Genomic DNA, 17,744 nt, shown 5'->3' with positions numbered 1-17,744 from the left:
TAATGTTTAGTTTACATTTTTTTAAACCCAAGTCCACCCAGGAGAAACAGTAAAAGGGCCATAAACAAGTGTCAGCAGGGGAGTGTTCAAGCTGGTGGAGGCGCTGTAATAGTGTGGGACGTGTGCAGCTGGAGTGATATGGGACCCCTGATACGATACATACGTAGGCATCCTGTCTGATCACTTGCTTCCATTCATATCCAGTGTGCATTCCGAGGGACTTGGGCAATTCCAGCAGGACAATGCGACGCCCCACACGTCCAGAATTGCTACAGAGTGGCTCCAGAAACACTATTCTCAGTTTAAACACTTCCGCTGGACACCAGACTCCCTAGACATAAACATTATTGGACATATCTGGGATGCCTTGCAAGGTGCTGTTCAGAAGAGATCTTCACCCTTCACCCCTTCGTCTTCGTGCTGATTTATGGACAGCCCTGCAGGATTCATGATGTCGCTCCGTCCAGCACTATTTCAGATATTAGTCGAGTCCATCCACGTCATGTTGCGGCCATTCTGAGAGCTCGCGGGGACTCTACACGATATTACCCAGGTGTACCAGTTTCTTTGGGTCTTCAGCGTGTATCAGTGAGGGAAGGAGAAACTTTGTATCTGGCCGGGACTAGAACGCAGGTCTTCTGCTCGAGAGGCAGATGCACTGATCACTAAGGCATCCGGGATACAGTGGTCAGCGCAACTGAACGGACTACGTCAGCACGTCTCCCGTCAGATCCAAATCTCAGCTTGTACCACACGCTACTGACGTAGTGCCTGTTCTCACTACCCCCGTTACTCGCGGCATCTCGCTGATTCCCGTAAGAGTTGCCCGGCTCGGTGTGCGTTGCACTGAAGGAATCATCGGCCGTCATCGCCGTAATGATATATGTGGCCTCCGTTCTTTCGGACATTCATACCACATATGTGAAAATATTATTCAATAAAACGTAAAACCATGAGAAGTTGTCAATTTCAGGTTTATTTACTTGATGGCTAGTTTTGCATCGTTTTATTTTTTATGACTAGGGAATATTGTGATAAATACAAAAGATGAAACTTCCTGGCAGATTAAAACCGTGTGCCGGACCGAGACTCGAACTCGGGACCTTTGCTCTGAGTAACCGGATGTCACCCGTTGGGATTTTTTGTGATCAGTCAAAGGCTTTTGATTGTGTTAATCATGGAATACTTTTAGATAAGCTCAAGTACTGTGGTATGAATGGGACAGTGCTCAAATGGTTTAAATCATACCTAATTGGAAGACTGCAGAAAGTTGAAATAAACAGTTCAGATAATATGAAAAAACTGGTGATTTCTCAAACTGGGGAACAACCAGAACGGGGTTCCACAAGGTTCGCTCTTGGGCCCTCTGCTGTTCTGAATATATATTAATGACTTGGCATTCTATATTCTCAAAGATGCAAAGCCGATACTTTTTGCCGATGATACCAGTATAGCTATCACACCAAACAGTCAAGAATTAACTGGTGATATCGTAAATGAAGTTTTTCAGAAAATCATTAAGTGGTTCTCTGCAAATGGGCTCTCATTAAACTTTGACAAAACACAGTATATACAGTTCCACACAGTAAATCGAATGACGCCATTAATAAACATAAACTTCGATCAGAAATTGGTAGCTAAGGTAGAATATTCAAAATTTGTGGGTGTATGCATTGATGAGGGGTTGAACTGGAAAAACACACTGAGGATCTGCTGAAACGTTTGAGTTCAGCTACTTATGCTATTAGGGTCATTGGAAATTTTGGCGATATACATGTGAGTAAATTTGCTTACCACGCCTATTTTTATCTTCTGCTTTCGTATGGCATCATATTCAGGGGTAACTCATCATTGAGTAAAAGAGTGTTCATTGCACAAAAGCGTGTAATCAGAATAATTGCTGGAGCTCATTCAAGATCATCGTGCAGACACTTATTTAAAGACCTAGAAATCTTCACTGTAGCCTCACACTATACATATATTCATGTATGAAATTTGTTATTAACAATCCGAACGAATTCAAAAGTAATAGCAGTGTACATGGCTACAACACTAGGAGAAAGGATGGTCTTCACTACTCAAGGTTAAATCTAACTTTCGCTCAGAAGGGGGTAAATTATGCTGCCACAAAAGTCTATGGTCACTTACGTAATAGCATCAAAAGTCTGACAGATAGCCACATAGCATTTACAAGAAAATTAAAACAATTTCTTAATGGCAACTCCTTCTACTCATTAGATGAATTTTTGGATATAGTAAGTGGGTAATTTCCCGCCCCACACCAGGAAAAAAATTAAAATATTGACTGTCATGTAATATTTTGTGTAATGTAATATCTTGTATAGACACCTTTTATTAACCTGACACGTTCCACATCATTCCGAAGTGTCGTATTCATGATCTGTGGAACAATTACTAATCTAATCTAACCTAATCTAATCTGCTTTTCGCGGGGAAGTGCTCTACCATCTGAACTCCCCAAGCACGACTCTCGCCCCCTCCTCACAGCTTTACTTCCGCCAGTACCTCGTCTCCTACTTTCCAAACTTTACCTAAGCTCTCCTGCGAACCTTGCAGAACTAGCAGTCCTGGAAGAAAGGATATTGAGGAGACATGGCTTAGCCACAGCCTGGGGGATGTTTCCAAAAAGTAGGACACGAGGTACTGGCGGAAGTAAAGCTGTGAGGACGAGGCGTGAGTCCCGCTTGGCTAGCCCAGATGGTAGAGCACTTACCCATGAAAGGCAAAGGTCCGGAGTTCGAGTGTAGGTACGGCAGACAGTTTTTTATTCTGCCAGGAAGTTTCATATCTGCGCACACTCCGCTGAAAATCTCCTTCTGGAAACATCCCCCACACAGTGGCTAAGCTATGTCTCCGTAATATCCTTTCTTCCAGGAGTGCTAGTTCTGCAAGATTCGCAGGAGAGCTCCTGTGAAGTTTGGAAAGTATGAGACGAGGTGAGGGCGGAAGTAAAGCTGTGAGGACGAGGCGTGAGTCGTGCTTTAGTAGCTCAGATGGTTATAAAAAAACTGAGCTAATCGATCAACAACGAACTTAAACGGATGTCTTACGACGTCCGCCCCGAGCAGATGTAACGAACAATAGAAAAATTTTTGGAAGTTTTGCCGGCACGGTAGCTCAGCGTGTTCGGTCAGAAGGTTAGCTTCCCTCTGTAATAAAAAAAACTGAGTTAATCGATCAACTACGAACTTAACCGGATGTCTTACGACGTCCGCCTCGAGCAGATGAAACGAACAAAAAAAAAAAAAAAAAAAAAAAAAAGATGGTAGAGCACTTGCCTGCTAAAGGCAAAGGTCCGGAGTTCGAGTCTCGGTCTGGTAGACAGTTTTAATCTGCCAGGAGGTTTCATATCAGCGCACACTCCACTGCAGAGTGAAAATCTCATTCTGAATACAAAAGATTCAGATAGGGCGCCCCCTTCCGAAGGTTTCCTTACGGCGGCGGGAGGAGTATACTGACAGTTATCTGTGTCTCCGTAATTCCTCGTTTGCACTATGTTATTTTGCCGTTTTCATGATCGGGTACATATACCATAATAATTTGGTAACATCTGTATTGTACTTGACCGTAATTTTTGTTTTCTATCTTGTAGCCTAATTTGAAAGTGGGTCCTGAACAGAAACCGACAAGCAATTAAATAAGAATGATTTTTGCATTTTGGCTGTTTTCCGTTACACTGATTAACACAAGTTTCTGCCTGCAATTGCCCCGGCAATCTGGAAGTTCGAAAATATTATTATTGTACCGCCTTGGGAGTAGCTAGCGTAACTGGAAATGACGAACTTCCAAGTGTAGGCGGAGGTCAAGTGCGTCGTGCTGTTCCTCCAATCGTAACAACAGCTGTGGAACTTTAAGCGTAACGGACGTGGTCGGCATTAACTGTTACTAGCTGGCGCCGTCGTTTCGTGCTGGGCAGGTAGTGCAGTAAAGCTGTTACGTAGTTAGCAGGTCGGGCCATTTCGCTGTCTCACGCAGACAGACCTTGTGGCCAATAGCGCGAATTTTTGCGTGGTAGCGAGGCCAATTTTTTCTTAGAACTGTCGCGCCGAGTTCTTGAAGACTCGCTCAGGAGTAACTTCCGAGCCATTTCGTGAATCGTACTATTACGTTGCCAAGAAGGTACTTTTAGTATACGTTTTAAGGCTCTATTTTTGCTGTCTGCAGTATCAACAGGTTCCGTTCCGCTTAGATGTCCCGTGCAATAGCAGCGTATTGGAATACTGACACCAGCATAGTTTTATATAAGGCGAGCGTTATGTGAGATGGAAGGGAAAACACAGGACTTAAGAAAGGTTAAGTCTTACTCATACACACAATTCAGAAGATTACAAGAGCTGACAAGTTCGAGAATTATCGCACAGTGGGCTTAATACCTCATGCGTTCAATTTTATGATCAGAACAATATCAGAAGAATGAAACAAAATTTACCAGCTGTTAAACGATGAGCAGTTTGGCTTAAGTAAAAGTAAGAACACCAGACAGGCATTTCTGATGTCGCATTTGGTAATGGAAGCGAGACTGAAGAAAAATCTAGACCCTTTATACGATTTGTCGACCTTGAAAAAGCTTTCTACCATGTAAAACGCTGCAAGAAGTTCGAAATTCTGAGAAAAACAGGGGTAAGCTACAGAGAAAGACGGGTAATATGCAATATGTATAAGAACCAACAGGGGACTATAAGCGTGGAAGACAAAGTACAAAGTGCTCGGATTGAGAAGAGTGTAAGACAGGGATGTAGTTTCTCGCTCCTAGTGTTCAATCTATAAACAGAAGAAACAACGAGGGAAATAAAAGATAGGTTCAAGAGTGGGATTTATCAACAGGGTGAAAGAATACCATTCGTAAGATTTGCTAATGACAGTGTTATCCTCAGCGAAAACGGAGATGAATTAAAGAAATTATTGTGTGGAATGACTACAGAATATGGATTGAAAGTATATCCAAGGAAGACGAAAGCCGGCCGGAGTGGCCGAGCGGTTCTAGGCGCTACAGTATGGAACCGCGAGACCGCCACGGTCGCAGGTTCGAATCCTGTCCTTGGCATGGATGAGTGTGATGTTCTTAAGTTAGTTAGGTTTAAGTAGTTCTACGTTCTAGGGGACTGATGACCTCAGACGTTAAGTCCCATAGTGCTCAGAGCCAAAGACGAAAGTAATGAGTATAGGAGAAATGAGAGCAGCGAGAAACTTAACTTCAAAATTGGTGATCACGAAGCAAATGTAGTTAAGTAATTCTGGTACCTAGCCAGCAAAATAACCCATGATGGACGGACCAATGAGAATACGGAAAGCAGACTGACACTGGGCAATAAGCATTCGCTACTAAAAGAAGCCTGCTAGTCCCAAATATAGGCTTTAATTTGAGAAAGAAATTTCTGAGAAGGTACGTGTAAATTTGGAGCATAGCACTGTATGGGAGAGAAACATGGCCTGTGGGGAAATCGGAACGGGAGAGAGTCGAAACATCTAAGATGGGGCGCTACACGAGATTGTTCAGAATTACGTGGAACCCCGTCGGAGGTTCGACTCCTCCCTCGGGGATGGGTGTATCTATTGCCCATAGTGTAAGTTAGTTTAAGTTAGATTAAATAGTGTGTAGTACCGATGACTTCCGCACTTTGGTCCCATAAGAAAAAAACATTACGTGGTCTGGTAAGGTAAGGAATGAGAAAGTTCTGCGCAGAGTCGGAGGGGAAGGAATATATATGGAAAACACTGCAACGAAAGAGGGACAGGATGGCAGGATATGCGTTAAGACATCAGGGAACAACTTCCATAGTACCAGAGGGAACCGCACATGGTAGAAACTGTAGAGGAAGACTGGGATCGGAATATATACGTCATATAATTGGAACTTATGTTGAAAGTACTACTCTGAGGTGAAACGGTTGGCTCAGGAGAAGATTTCGTGGCGGGACCAATCAAACCAAACATAAGACAGATGACTCAAAGGAAGAAAAAGGTTCCCTCGGGCTTCCGACTACCTTTCCTCTGACATGCAGAACTTGTAGGCACCACCTCAGTCTTCTGTCCAACTTGAAGCCAAGACGGTTTGGTGTATAGAACCGTCACCGTTAGACGGGTTCGACCCGAACTGTTACTTTTCGTAAACTTTTGGGCATATCCTTCTGGGTAATATTTGTGTTCAGGCTTTTCGAGGCGTTATATAAGAGTCGCCATTTCGTTGTCCACTTGGCGAGGTGTTCGATTGCCTGCTAAAGTAGTCGGCGCATCACGACGGTGTTCATGCTGCACGTTAATACAGCCGTGCAGTCAGCACAAGATTAGCCTCTCAGACAGCTTTGACGACGCAGGAAGGAGGGAATGCCTCGGATGTTTGCTGGTTACTGTTCAGTATCTCGCTCGAAATGGATGTGTATTTACTTCCTTGATAGCGGGAAGCAAATAAGACGGAAGGCCGTCGTCTTTAACGCTGCTCAATTGCCTTGACCCTTCGATATTTCACCCGCTTTATAGTCTTCACCTCCATAAATATTACTTCCTCTGGCTAGTACTGATATGTTCTTAAAAATCCATAACTTGGGCACATTCTTCTTGTGCTCCACTACCACCGAATTTGCATTATGCAATAAGCGTATGTGACGTTCATGCTCTTTAACGCATTCTTTTATCACATGTGTGGATAAAAATCCCACGCCAATATCGCAATTTTGTTTATTGATCAACGGTTTGGTTCTAAAGTACAGAATATTGCAAATAAAAAGTTAAAAATAAAATATATTCTATATCTGCATTTCCATTATGTAATACATATCAGTTTAGGTGTTGTTCAGTTTGCTTATGTAATGTACATTCATGAAAAAATCATTGTATTAACATCCTTTGTATTATTAGAACGACGTTCAAAAATGGTTCAAATGGCACTAAGCACTATGGGATTTAACATCTGAGGTCATGAGACCCCTAGACGTAGAACTACTTAAACCTAACTAACCTAAAGACATCTCACACATCCATTCCTGAGGCAGAATTGGAACCTACGACCGTAGCAGCAGCGCGGATCCGGACTGAAGCGCCTAGAACCGCTCGGTCACAACGGCCCGCTTTAAAATCACGTCTTTGTTAAATTATTTTGATAATACCGCCATCTGGCAATCAGTGTTTCCTTGTAGACACGAAGCTACACTTCAACCAGTTGGCTGATAGCTGTCGCACAGACACTTCCTTGCTCCTGTTAGGAATACTGGAAGTAATATCTTGTTTACCTACACTTACGGCCGATGCAGCTATCATTGCTGTCGATCAATTGTATACTTACATGCCACAGCGGGCACTACAACAATATTTGATTAGTGATTATCGTTGTCAGCTTACATAACCAACGACGATTTGCCATTTTAGGTAAGGTATTTCATATCACACACCATATATTTCTGCATGTTTCTGTTGTGTCACGTTTTAATATTTTTCCCGTTACGCCAGATTTTTTTTTCTAACTTGGGCGACTTAGCTCTAAAAATATTACGATATCCAATGACTGTCATGCACCGAAAAGCATTTTAGACTGACATGTATTGCGTAACGGAAACGTAAATATTGAATGTATTTTTATTACTCACTTTTTATATTTTAGACCTGAATTTGTCTTGGTAATGAGCCGATACTGGTAATCAATACAGAAAATGCTATCTTGAAGTAGGATTTTTTCCACACATGTTTTTAATCAACACATTGCATACCTCCCCACTGAAAACATCAAATAATATAAATATTTTATTGACCGTCCAGTTTCGCCGGAATGTACTTCGTTACAGCCGTACATGACTTCACGGTCTCCCGCAGTGTGGAGGCGGTCAGGCACGACTCTTGGAGGGTCGCTTAATGTTCGTTTCATGCAGAAGTGTAGTCCTTGTACTACAATTTCAAGGATTCCGCCTATGTGGTCGGTTATTCTAGCGACAAATAGTAATCTGACAGAATGTGCGAGTGGTTCCTCACTCTCCTTGTCTACAGTGCCACTATGACCGCTCCCTCTGCAGGCCTGTTTATGGAGAGGTCATCATAGCTACTGGCCATCAACACTTCCGATAGGAACTCGAGTCCTGAGAGCAAGCTGCTGCTGGCACGGATGCAATTTACAAGAAAAGACAATGTGCTCACAGCGGCTTGATTCAGGGATAAGTGATGGGAAGATTGTTTGTGATTTCCTTAAATCAGTTAACACAAATTCTGGGGTTGTTCCTTTGACAGGAAGGTTGCAGATTTCTTTCTCATCGCCCTCCAGTCCACGTATGCGCAGTGTCTCTAATGACCTCGACGCCGACGGAATGTTAATCCCTAATTTCCCTTTTATCCGTGGTGCACGTTGTCTGAAGACATTGGCTAGGTGTTTTGAACGTCCAGGCTACTGGCAATAGCATTTCATTTTTCCCCGATCACAGAATGTCTGGTTTTGGTTGGAATAACATCATTCGAATCCAACCACTGGCTTTCGGCCTCAGCTAAAGTGCGCCGTGAACGTGTCAAACGGAACATGTATTTTCCCTGTGTACTTTGTATAGTAGCACGAGCTCCTTACGAAAACTATACCGATCCGATCGAAAATTTTCTGTACGCCATCGCTTTATATCGAAGGACGACAAAGTGCCATCCTTCTTCCGTCTACCCAAAACGTCCACAAATGCTAACAGCTACTTCTTTTGTGCTTGAATGATAAATTGCTTATTTTTATGGAAGGAACTATGATATTGAGGAAGTTCCGCTATTGTTCTTTCTCATTCGTCGATAAACCTCTACAAAACTGGCCTGTGGGCTTTATTGTTGGAAAGCACAGCTGCTCATTTTGTTTTTCATAAAAGATTTTCTACTGCGAAAGCAATAAATCATCTCAAAAACTCAGTTCTGGCAGAACTAAACAAGAACCATTGCACTTTTGCCGCCTCCTGTATATTTTCCATGGCCTTCGAATGTGTAGACTCTGAAACTGTACTGGTGCAACTAAATAGTTATGAAACATCCTCCATGCATCCATAGAGACATATTTTAGCAACAGAAAACAGAGTCACATAAGCAAAAGATAATATGCGAATGAAATCAAATTCTGAGTGGAAAAGCATTATATTTAATGGTTCCTCGAATGCTTCAGCACTTGATTCACTCTAGATCTTCGCCTAGATAAATTATTTACCTTAATGAGAGGACCACACTTAAAAGTGGTACGTCTGATGATGCCAATGGTGCTAAGAAAGAATTCCAAAACATCTAAACCAACCAGTAAATAGTGGAGCTGGTTTACAATTCATTCATAAAAATATTCTAAATATTCTTCTTATAACATCTCATGATATGTAGTTCCATACGGATGACTTACAGCTACCAGAAAGAGAGATCACTGTTTACCACTTGCTTGATTGTTTTCTACATTAACACACAGGTAGCACATTTTTTTTATTACTGCAATTTTTAGTGAACTAGATGTGCAATCTTTTTAACACATACACATACTCAAGTACACATCACACCATTGCACATTCTGAAAAAGCTTCTGTAGAGTCGATGTTTTCAGGCTGAAGTTTTCAAATAGTTGAAGTTTTCAAACACAGGTTAGATCAGATTAGTGATTTCAGTTTGAGTATGAAGTTAACCGTACCAGCTATTAGATGTTACACATCACTGGGTAAGTATTCAAACATCTGTATGGTTGAAGACTCTACTTCTTTCTTTGGCACAGTAAGACTACGTGAAGGATAGAGTAGGTCGTTTCCCCTTGCAGCGTTGTACATTGCATTTACCAAAAGTAGTGTACCATGTTCTCGAAGGAGATGAAAGAACTTAAAAATAAGAAAAAAACTGTAAACATATCTCTAGATATTCTGTTCTACGATAGACGTCTGTTGGCCCTATAGGTGGTGCTCAGTGTGGTTACCACCCATTCTTACGCATCCTTCAGCCTCCTTGTCAAAGGATTACGAACTCACGCGAACAACCTTGATTGCCTTCGGATTCGTCATATACTTGGGATCCACGTTTCCGACGGATTTCCACTATACCAGTGCCCTTAAATTTCGTCCGAGCCAGAAATTAAATGTATTATAGCCTGCTTATGAGTTACTACAGAAGCTTTTTCAGTTTCGGTTTTGGGAAGTTACAGACACCAGAGAGGCAGCTCCGCTGTTTGCCTGCTATTGGAAGCAAGATTTAAGAAAAGTAAACCAGGATTTGTCAATCTGAAAAAAATGTTCGACAGCGGAAAATGTTCAACGTGTTTTAAATACCTAGAAAAATAAACATGGAAAAACGTATAATCCCTGCAGAGCAGGATAAAAGGTTTTTGGTTTAACGGACCAGCGGCCGTGTAGCCATCCGAATATCTTTCTAACTGTAGCTATGTTACAGTGCATTAAGCAAGGTTTGAACAACCAACCGGGCCTGGAGCCCAAGAATATTGCGCGAATCGATTAATTACTTTTATAAAAGATTTTAATTGGACTGGAATTAATGCCCAGCTAATGACACCATTTGTATGAGCGCCGTTCATATTTTCCGTCCAAAAACCGTCGTCATCGTTCTCATTTTACATGCAAAAATATTGCACTTGGTCTAAGTGTTAAACGTTTGATAAAATGTTGCTTCGTTTCGATTTTACGCGCAAAAAACACGTTTTTCTGGGAGGTCTTTGGTGAGGGCCACTTCTATGTTTTAAACTTGAATGAATCGGTTAAAACTTTGCACGAAGGTAGATAAATGATGAGTGAAAACGATATTTTTAACTAGTAATTCTTATCCGTCGTCGAAACACGTACCATGATTTAAAGTTGAGCTAAGTGTAGCAAGTAAAATTCGTTCTTACGTGAACTGATAGCGCGGAAACGGTTTAAACTGAATTAACTAAACAAAAAGTGCTTTCTCACAATAAAATTGAAGACATGCTTTTAAAAATCCAGCTTCATTCGAATTTTACATGCACAAACACGTTTTTGTGAGTTTTTTTTACGCGTACCACTTATATGTTTCAAACTTGTGCGAATAGGTGGATATTTTGTAAGCTGGTAGACAAATGCATGTAATTAATCGTTGTCCAGTTGTTCTGTGAAATCTTTATCCGTTGCCACGATATAGCGGTCTTACGTTGCACATATAATGAACGTAAAGTCCGGTTTTATGGGAATCACACGTGCTGAGACGGTTTACAGCGACACAGATAATAATAAAAAAATATATACCTCCGGTAATTATAAGAAGCGTTTGCAGAAGACTTTGATCGTTCGAGATTTACGTGCGAACTTTTTAATAGCACAATAATGTACAGGATCATCTTACTGTCAAATTAGCTCTAAGCTTTTTGCCGTCCAGACGCCATTTGACCAATAAACATTTTTATCAGCAGTGTGTGGACACCGAGAGATTAGCCCACTTTCCTAAGTTTCAATGCTATTATTTCACATAAACCACGTGACGACGTCTATTTTTCGTATAAGCATCCTATATTTTCCTTCGCATCAAAAATTTATTATGTAATGCGGTCGTGTCGTTAGTTTATCAATGTAATATAAGCAGTTCACATACATTATTATCATAAACTTCGCAGACTATTTAATATTTCGTTCGGTTTCATATTTATGTTTGCTGTTATTCTGTGCACCGTGTTAAGTATTTATGGTTGTTATTCGTATGTTTGCCCTTACACTGTCATGCATATATGAAGTGTAACTAAAAACAAAAAATTAAAAATTACAAACGTTACATAAAATGTTAAAAATTAAAACAAAATAACAAAAATATTAAACCAATAAAAACATGAAAATAAAACAAAAACTCTTACGTGGTAATGTGACCTTGAAGTGGTCATGAAGCATGTCTTATCTGAAGGCACAGTATGCTATACTGGGCAGGTTCAACCGTACCAGGTAGGTAACCATAGAGGAGCAAGCCTAACATGGTTCAAAAGACAATAAAAAAAACTATATCACTATATCAGATCAGTCGCCCCCGAGTCAACAAAAATCTACATTGCCTGCAAAGCTGTCTGGTAAAAATTGGGAAACAGTATGAAAACTGGGCAGAGATAGGGATGCAACGTAACCTAACTAGCTATTCGACGTACATGGGAGCTTAAAAGACATTTGAATCGAAAAACCTTGACATGTTCGAACTTTTTGACGAGTTAACCCTCCTTCCCCAGCGCTGTGAGCTCTCTAAGCTACGCATTGTTGACACACCTGCAAATTGCAATTTGAAGTCCCTGATCCTGTGCCCAAAATCCAAAAGATTCCCCAGCCGTAGAAAACAATATATAATGTCATATGGCTGAACAACACACTCGTAACAACTAAGAAAGTTTTTCTTGTGGAATAGAGCTTCCAGGCTTGGATTTCTTTCTGGAGGGAAGCTAAGACATTGTTTTTTTTTCTGGGTGGTTGAGGGATTGGTGCTTTCTCCTACGAAACCATTTCTCTCCAAACCCGTCCCCTGCTGGCTGTATGTTGAGAGGTGTAGAGAACAAACACAGAGAGTGGGATGGGTCTAGCATATGAAGTATTTCAGAGTTGGTGTCCATCTACATTAGTAAGTATCCCAGGATGAGGATGCATGCATCTCAAATTTTAATGACACATTGTGGGGTATTGTACGACATGACAAATGGCATGTTGGATGACGTGGTGGTTGTGTCATGTTGTAAGACATGATAACATGTACCACGTTATTTTACTTGGCACCATACATTACATTACATTACATGGATACTAATAGTAACAAAAACGCGCCATGTAAGTCTAATATCTTGTCCTCTTCTCTTCTCTTCGCTTCGCTTCTGTTCTCTTCTCTTCTCTTCACATTTTAATTTTTGAGAACTTATATTTTTTTCTCTATAAATAAAACCAAAACAAAACATGAATGGTAGCACTGACAATCTATTAACCGAAGTTAACATTTATAAATGGTTGTGCAGAGCTGAATACACATAAATGTTACATCATTTCAAAAGCTGAAATTTTCCGAATTAAATATGGTGAAAAAGTTTTATTACTTTTATATGACGAATTTAAAATTACACTTCCAAATCGTTATACTAAAATCTTTTCAGAAGACGAGGATAAATCAGAGATATTATTGGATTACATTTTATTTATCGCGGTAAAAAAATAATAATTATCGTCCGAATCATGTTATTGAATTTAAATGAATTTTAGATTTTTTCATGTATTTTTAAAGGTCCAAATCGAGGCTCTTAATTTTTTTAATTTAATTTTTTCACTATTAATATTTAATTGAATAATTTATTTTTAATTAAATGAAAATTTTGAGGTAGATCGGGCGATGTGGGGAAATTGAAATCTTGGTTTATATCCTGGCATTCTTAATCAATACGCTCTTTGAGCCAGAAGTCCTTCATATACTACTTTCATCAAATGGTTCAAATGGCTCTGAGCTCTAGGGCATTTAACTTCTGAGGTCATCAGTCCCTAGAACTTAGAAGTACTTAAAATTAACTAACCTAAGTACATCACAAATACCCATGCCCGAGGCAAGATTCGAACCTGCGACCGCAGCGGTCGCGCGGTTCCAAACTGTAGCGCCTAGAACCGCTCGGCCACCCCGGCCGGCCTACTTTCATCGATTGTGTTGATACCCTCAGTAAAAATAGAGAATTAATACAGGACGTATTGAATGGAACGACCAGTCTTATGAGTACAGAATATGGATTAAGCATAAAACGTAGAAAGACCAAAGTAATATGGAGTTTCCGGAATTATATTAGCCATAATCTTAATACCGTTACTGGGAACCACAAAGCAGATGAAATTAAGGAATTCTGTTACCTTGGAATAATACATGATGGACGAAACACATAAAAAGTGAAGAGTGTATCCTTGGCCAAAACAAGTCTACAAACATCGGCCGTTAGGACGAAATTTTTGAAAATGTGCGTTTGGAGCACAGCATTGTGCGCTACTGAATCATGGACCGTGGGAGAAACGGAAAGAAAGAAAACTGAAACTTTCGAGCCGTGTTGCTACGGAAGAAAGTTGAAAATAAGATTGACTGATAATAAAAGGAGTGAGGAAGTTGTTTGTAGAATCGGCTAAGAAAAGAACACACGGCAATAGCTGACAAGCAAAAGGAAAAGGATGACTGAACGTATGTTGAGACATCAGGGAACAAATTCCAAAATATTAGAGGAAGTAATAGAGGGTAAAAACTCTAGAGGAAGGCAGAAATTGGAATGCAATCAACAAATAATTAAGGACGTATGGTGAGACGATGAAGTGGGTCCAAGACAGAGGCAGGCCATATCGTACTAGTCGAAAGACGAATGACCCAGAAAAAAAGAAAAGAGAAAAAGAAATTTGTGAGAGGGAAGAGAGTAGTACTGGACCTCCTCGAGGCCTCCACCTCTCATTAAATGCTTCTATGCAACTAACAGTTTCCACAACTCGTGGTCTTATCGGTCAGTATGACGCCATCAGACATCAGTAAATGGAAAAAGTATGTAAACTTTTGACAGTTTTACTCCCACTGTCTGCTATTATCTGTGATGCAGGAACTGCAGAGCTTAGGTGTTTCAGATCTGCAACTTGTGACATCCAATTCAGGTTCATATCAACATAAACATCTATCATTTTGGAATAAATTTTATCATTCGCCGATTTAACCTGACGTATTATTTCTACCAGTGTAGTGAGAATTTGTGTAGTCCAGACCTGTCACCACAAGGCAAGCTGTTGGTGCTACATTGGGGAATTCCCAGTTGGGGATAAGTATTTAGGAGGGGCTTACTAGTCATGTAATTTACTCGAGAACGAAGGAAAGTCCCCCCCCCCCCCCCCCCCATAAAACTTGGTCGGAACTTGTGGACTCAATCTATACTGTATGACGAGAATATCAAGCAGAGGAAATGGTCGGGCGTCAGTATAACTTCATATACGTCCACACCATGGGCGACTATGAAACTTATTAGAGCTGCAATTCTCTGAACGAGTAGAATGACCACCAGAGTGCATTAGTGTCGTTGGTATTTGGTGTTGTTAGGCCCGTTACTGTGTATGTGAAGGATACGGAGACGAAGCGTACTCGTCTCACACGGAGCGAGGTGGTGCCGTGGTCAGCACACTGGACTTGGATTCAGGAGGAAGGTGGTTCAACTTTCCGTTCGGCCATTTAGATTTCAATTTTCCGTGGTTCCCCTCAATCCCTCCAAGAAAATGCCACGATGGTCTCTTTGAAAACGGTTAGGTCTTTTCCCTTCCCGAGCTTGTGCTCCGTCTACGATCTCGCCGTCGGCATGCCATTAAACTCTGATCTTCCTTCCTTTTTCGTATGGCACAGCATTATCAGCAACTGACAGAGTCTTAAAGCGAGCCCATTGGGGCTCCCCATTTGGCGGGCTAGTAGGATCGTCCAGTATCCAGATTCAAGGGGAATTCGAGTGTGACTGTGGCCAAATGCTAGAGTGCATGGGAACGTGATGGCGCGCTATACATGTCATCAAGGTTCCAGTGGACAATTTGGTAACCCGTCCGTGTCTGCACCTGCCATAAAAGCAAGTAACGGAATCCCTGCAACGTTCTGTTTGTAACCACATCACCGCTCAGAGATACTAGCAGCAGCTGGCCTAGGGTATTACCATTCTATGCTTGGGCTGACGTTAAGGTCGCCACAAAATTTATAGTGTTATTAATTTTCAGTATCCTCATTTTGGGTAGCTACAACGTCCCTTATTCTAAACTATATTGGCTTTAGGGTATGCCTCAAAGAAGAACATAAACATGTCGCACTGAAAGACGGAGAGCAATAGATATACAATTTTTGTGTAGAGAAAGTAATAAGATTAATGCAGATGCTGATAACGATAATTGCATTGTCGTTCTGAGAGATTTAAATGTGCACTGAGCAAAATTCCAACTAATTTTGAGAACTGTAATTGAAGTTTAATAAATTTACAAAGCAGATTTTGTAACGCAAATCATCTCGCGTCTGAGATCAGTTTATGAGATACAACGACATTCACATCGTGTTGTGACAAGGGAACAGTTAATTTGCCGCCATTAACGCAAAACTTATTTTTCAACACAGTGTATCAAAGACTTGCTTTCAAAATGGTTCAAATGGCTCTGAGCACTATGGGACTTAACATCTTTGGTTATCAGTCCCCTAGAACTTAGAACTACTTAAACCTAACTAACCTAAGGACATCACACACATCCATGACCGAGGCAGGATTCGAACCTGCGACCGTAGCAGTCGCGCGGTTCCGGACTGAGCGCCTTAACCGCAAGACCACCGCGGCCGGCACTTGGTTTCAAATGATCGAACAAATAAAGATAAATCAAAGAATTATTTCAACAATACACGGAACTACAATGCAGCATTTGCCACGGATCAGTTCTGCATCTAAAATTTAAGACACTTTAAGACATAAGACATTTGTTGTCACAGATCAGGTACAATGACGCAACAGGTCTAATTTCGACCACAGGCGACACTAGTTTAGATAATTGGGCTTACTAATAATTAGATTACATTAGAGTAGATTAATTATTCATTCCACAGACCCATAAAAGAGGGAATCATCCTGTGTGTGGAACATGTCAGATAAACACATTAGAAAAATGTAATTAGAAAAACTTGAGTTTCATTAATTTTAAAGATCCTCAGTCAATAAACAGTAAAATTATTTACCTGAATTAAATTTCAATTTCTAATATTCACAGGTTTAATACTTACATCTGCTGTCATTAAATCCGTCATTCAGACATTTGCTAGTTTCTTGGCTATCACAACCAAGAATTCTCAAAAATTTAAGCATAATAAATTTTCATTAAATTGGTCTACTGTACTTGTTGAGAAACTCATGGATGGAATAGAAGGAGTTGGCCACCAAATATGCTTTGAACTTAGGTTTAAATTGTGTCTTGTCTGAAACTAAACTCTTCACGGTTGCTGGTAACTTATGAAAATCTGTGTTCCTGAATACTGGACTCCTTTCTGGGCAAGAGTAAGTCATTTTAAATCTTTATGTATATTGTTCTTATTGGTAGTATTGATGCTGTGTATTAAGCAGTTAGTTGGAAAAAGAGATTTATTATTTTCAACAAACTTCATTAAGGAATAAATATACTGAGAAGCTGTGGTTAATGTGCCCAATTCTTTGAATAGGTTTCGACATGATGTTCTTGGATTTACACTACTCATTACTCTTATTATACGCTTCTGAACTCTAAACATGTTTTCTCTTTTTGTGGAGTTACCCCAAAATATGATACCATATGACATAATGGAGTGAAAATAAGCAAAATATGCCACTTTTTTATATTTATATCTCCATGTTTGACATCATTCGCATTGCAAACACACATTGGTTTAGGCGCTTTAGCAGTTCGTTAGTATGTTGCTCCCACCTGAATTTATTATCAAATTGTAATCCCAGAAATTTTACTCTCTCAACTTCTCCTTTTTCCATGTCATCATCTTTTATACACACACCAGAAGGAAATATCTTGGAAGTTCTGAACTGATTATAGTGGGTCTTTTCAAAGTTTAATGTCAGTGAATGGGCTATGAACCACTTATTAATGTCAGTAAAAAATTTTATTATCTGCCCTTTCTAAATTAATATTTGATGTACTATTTATTGAAATGTTTTTATCATCTGCAAATAGGACAAACTTGGCATCTGGTAATGTAACAGATGACAGGTCATTAATATAAACAAGAAACAGTTGTGGGCCTAGTATGGAACCTTGGGGAACACCACATGTAAT

The 17,744-nt window shown here is 40.3% G+C and overlaps 1 protein-coding gene across 1 annotated transcript in view; it reads left to right on the top strand.

Annotated features, from left to right (window-relative positions):
- Window positions 1-17,744, top strand: part of LOC126272468 (uncharacterized) — a 240,832-nt gene that overhangs the window by 154,203 nt on the left and 68,885 nt on the right. The gene's annotated exons all lie outside the window — the stretch shown is intronic.

The sequence above is a fragment of the Schistocerca gregaria genome, chromosome 5 (assembly GCF_023897955.1).
Source record: "Schistocerca gregaria isolate iqSchGreg1 chromosome 5, iqSchGreg1.2, whole genome shotgun sequence".
Lineage (NCBI taxonomy): Eukaryota > Metazoa > Arthropoda > Insecta > Orthoptera > Acrididae > Schistocerca > Schistocerca gregaria.
The sequence above is the reverse complement of the archived record's forward strand: the minus strand, read 5'-3'. Positions and strand labels throughout refer to the sequence as shown.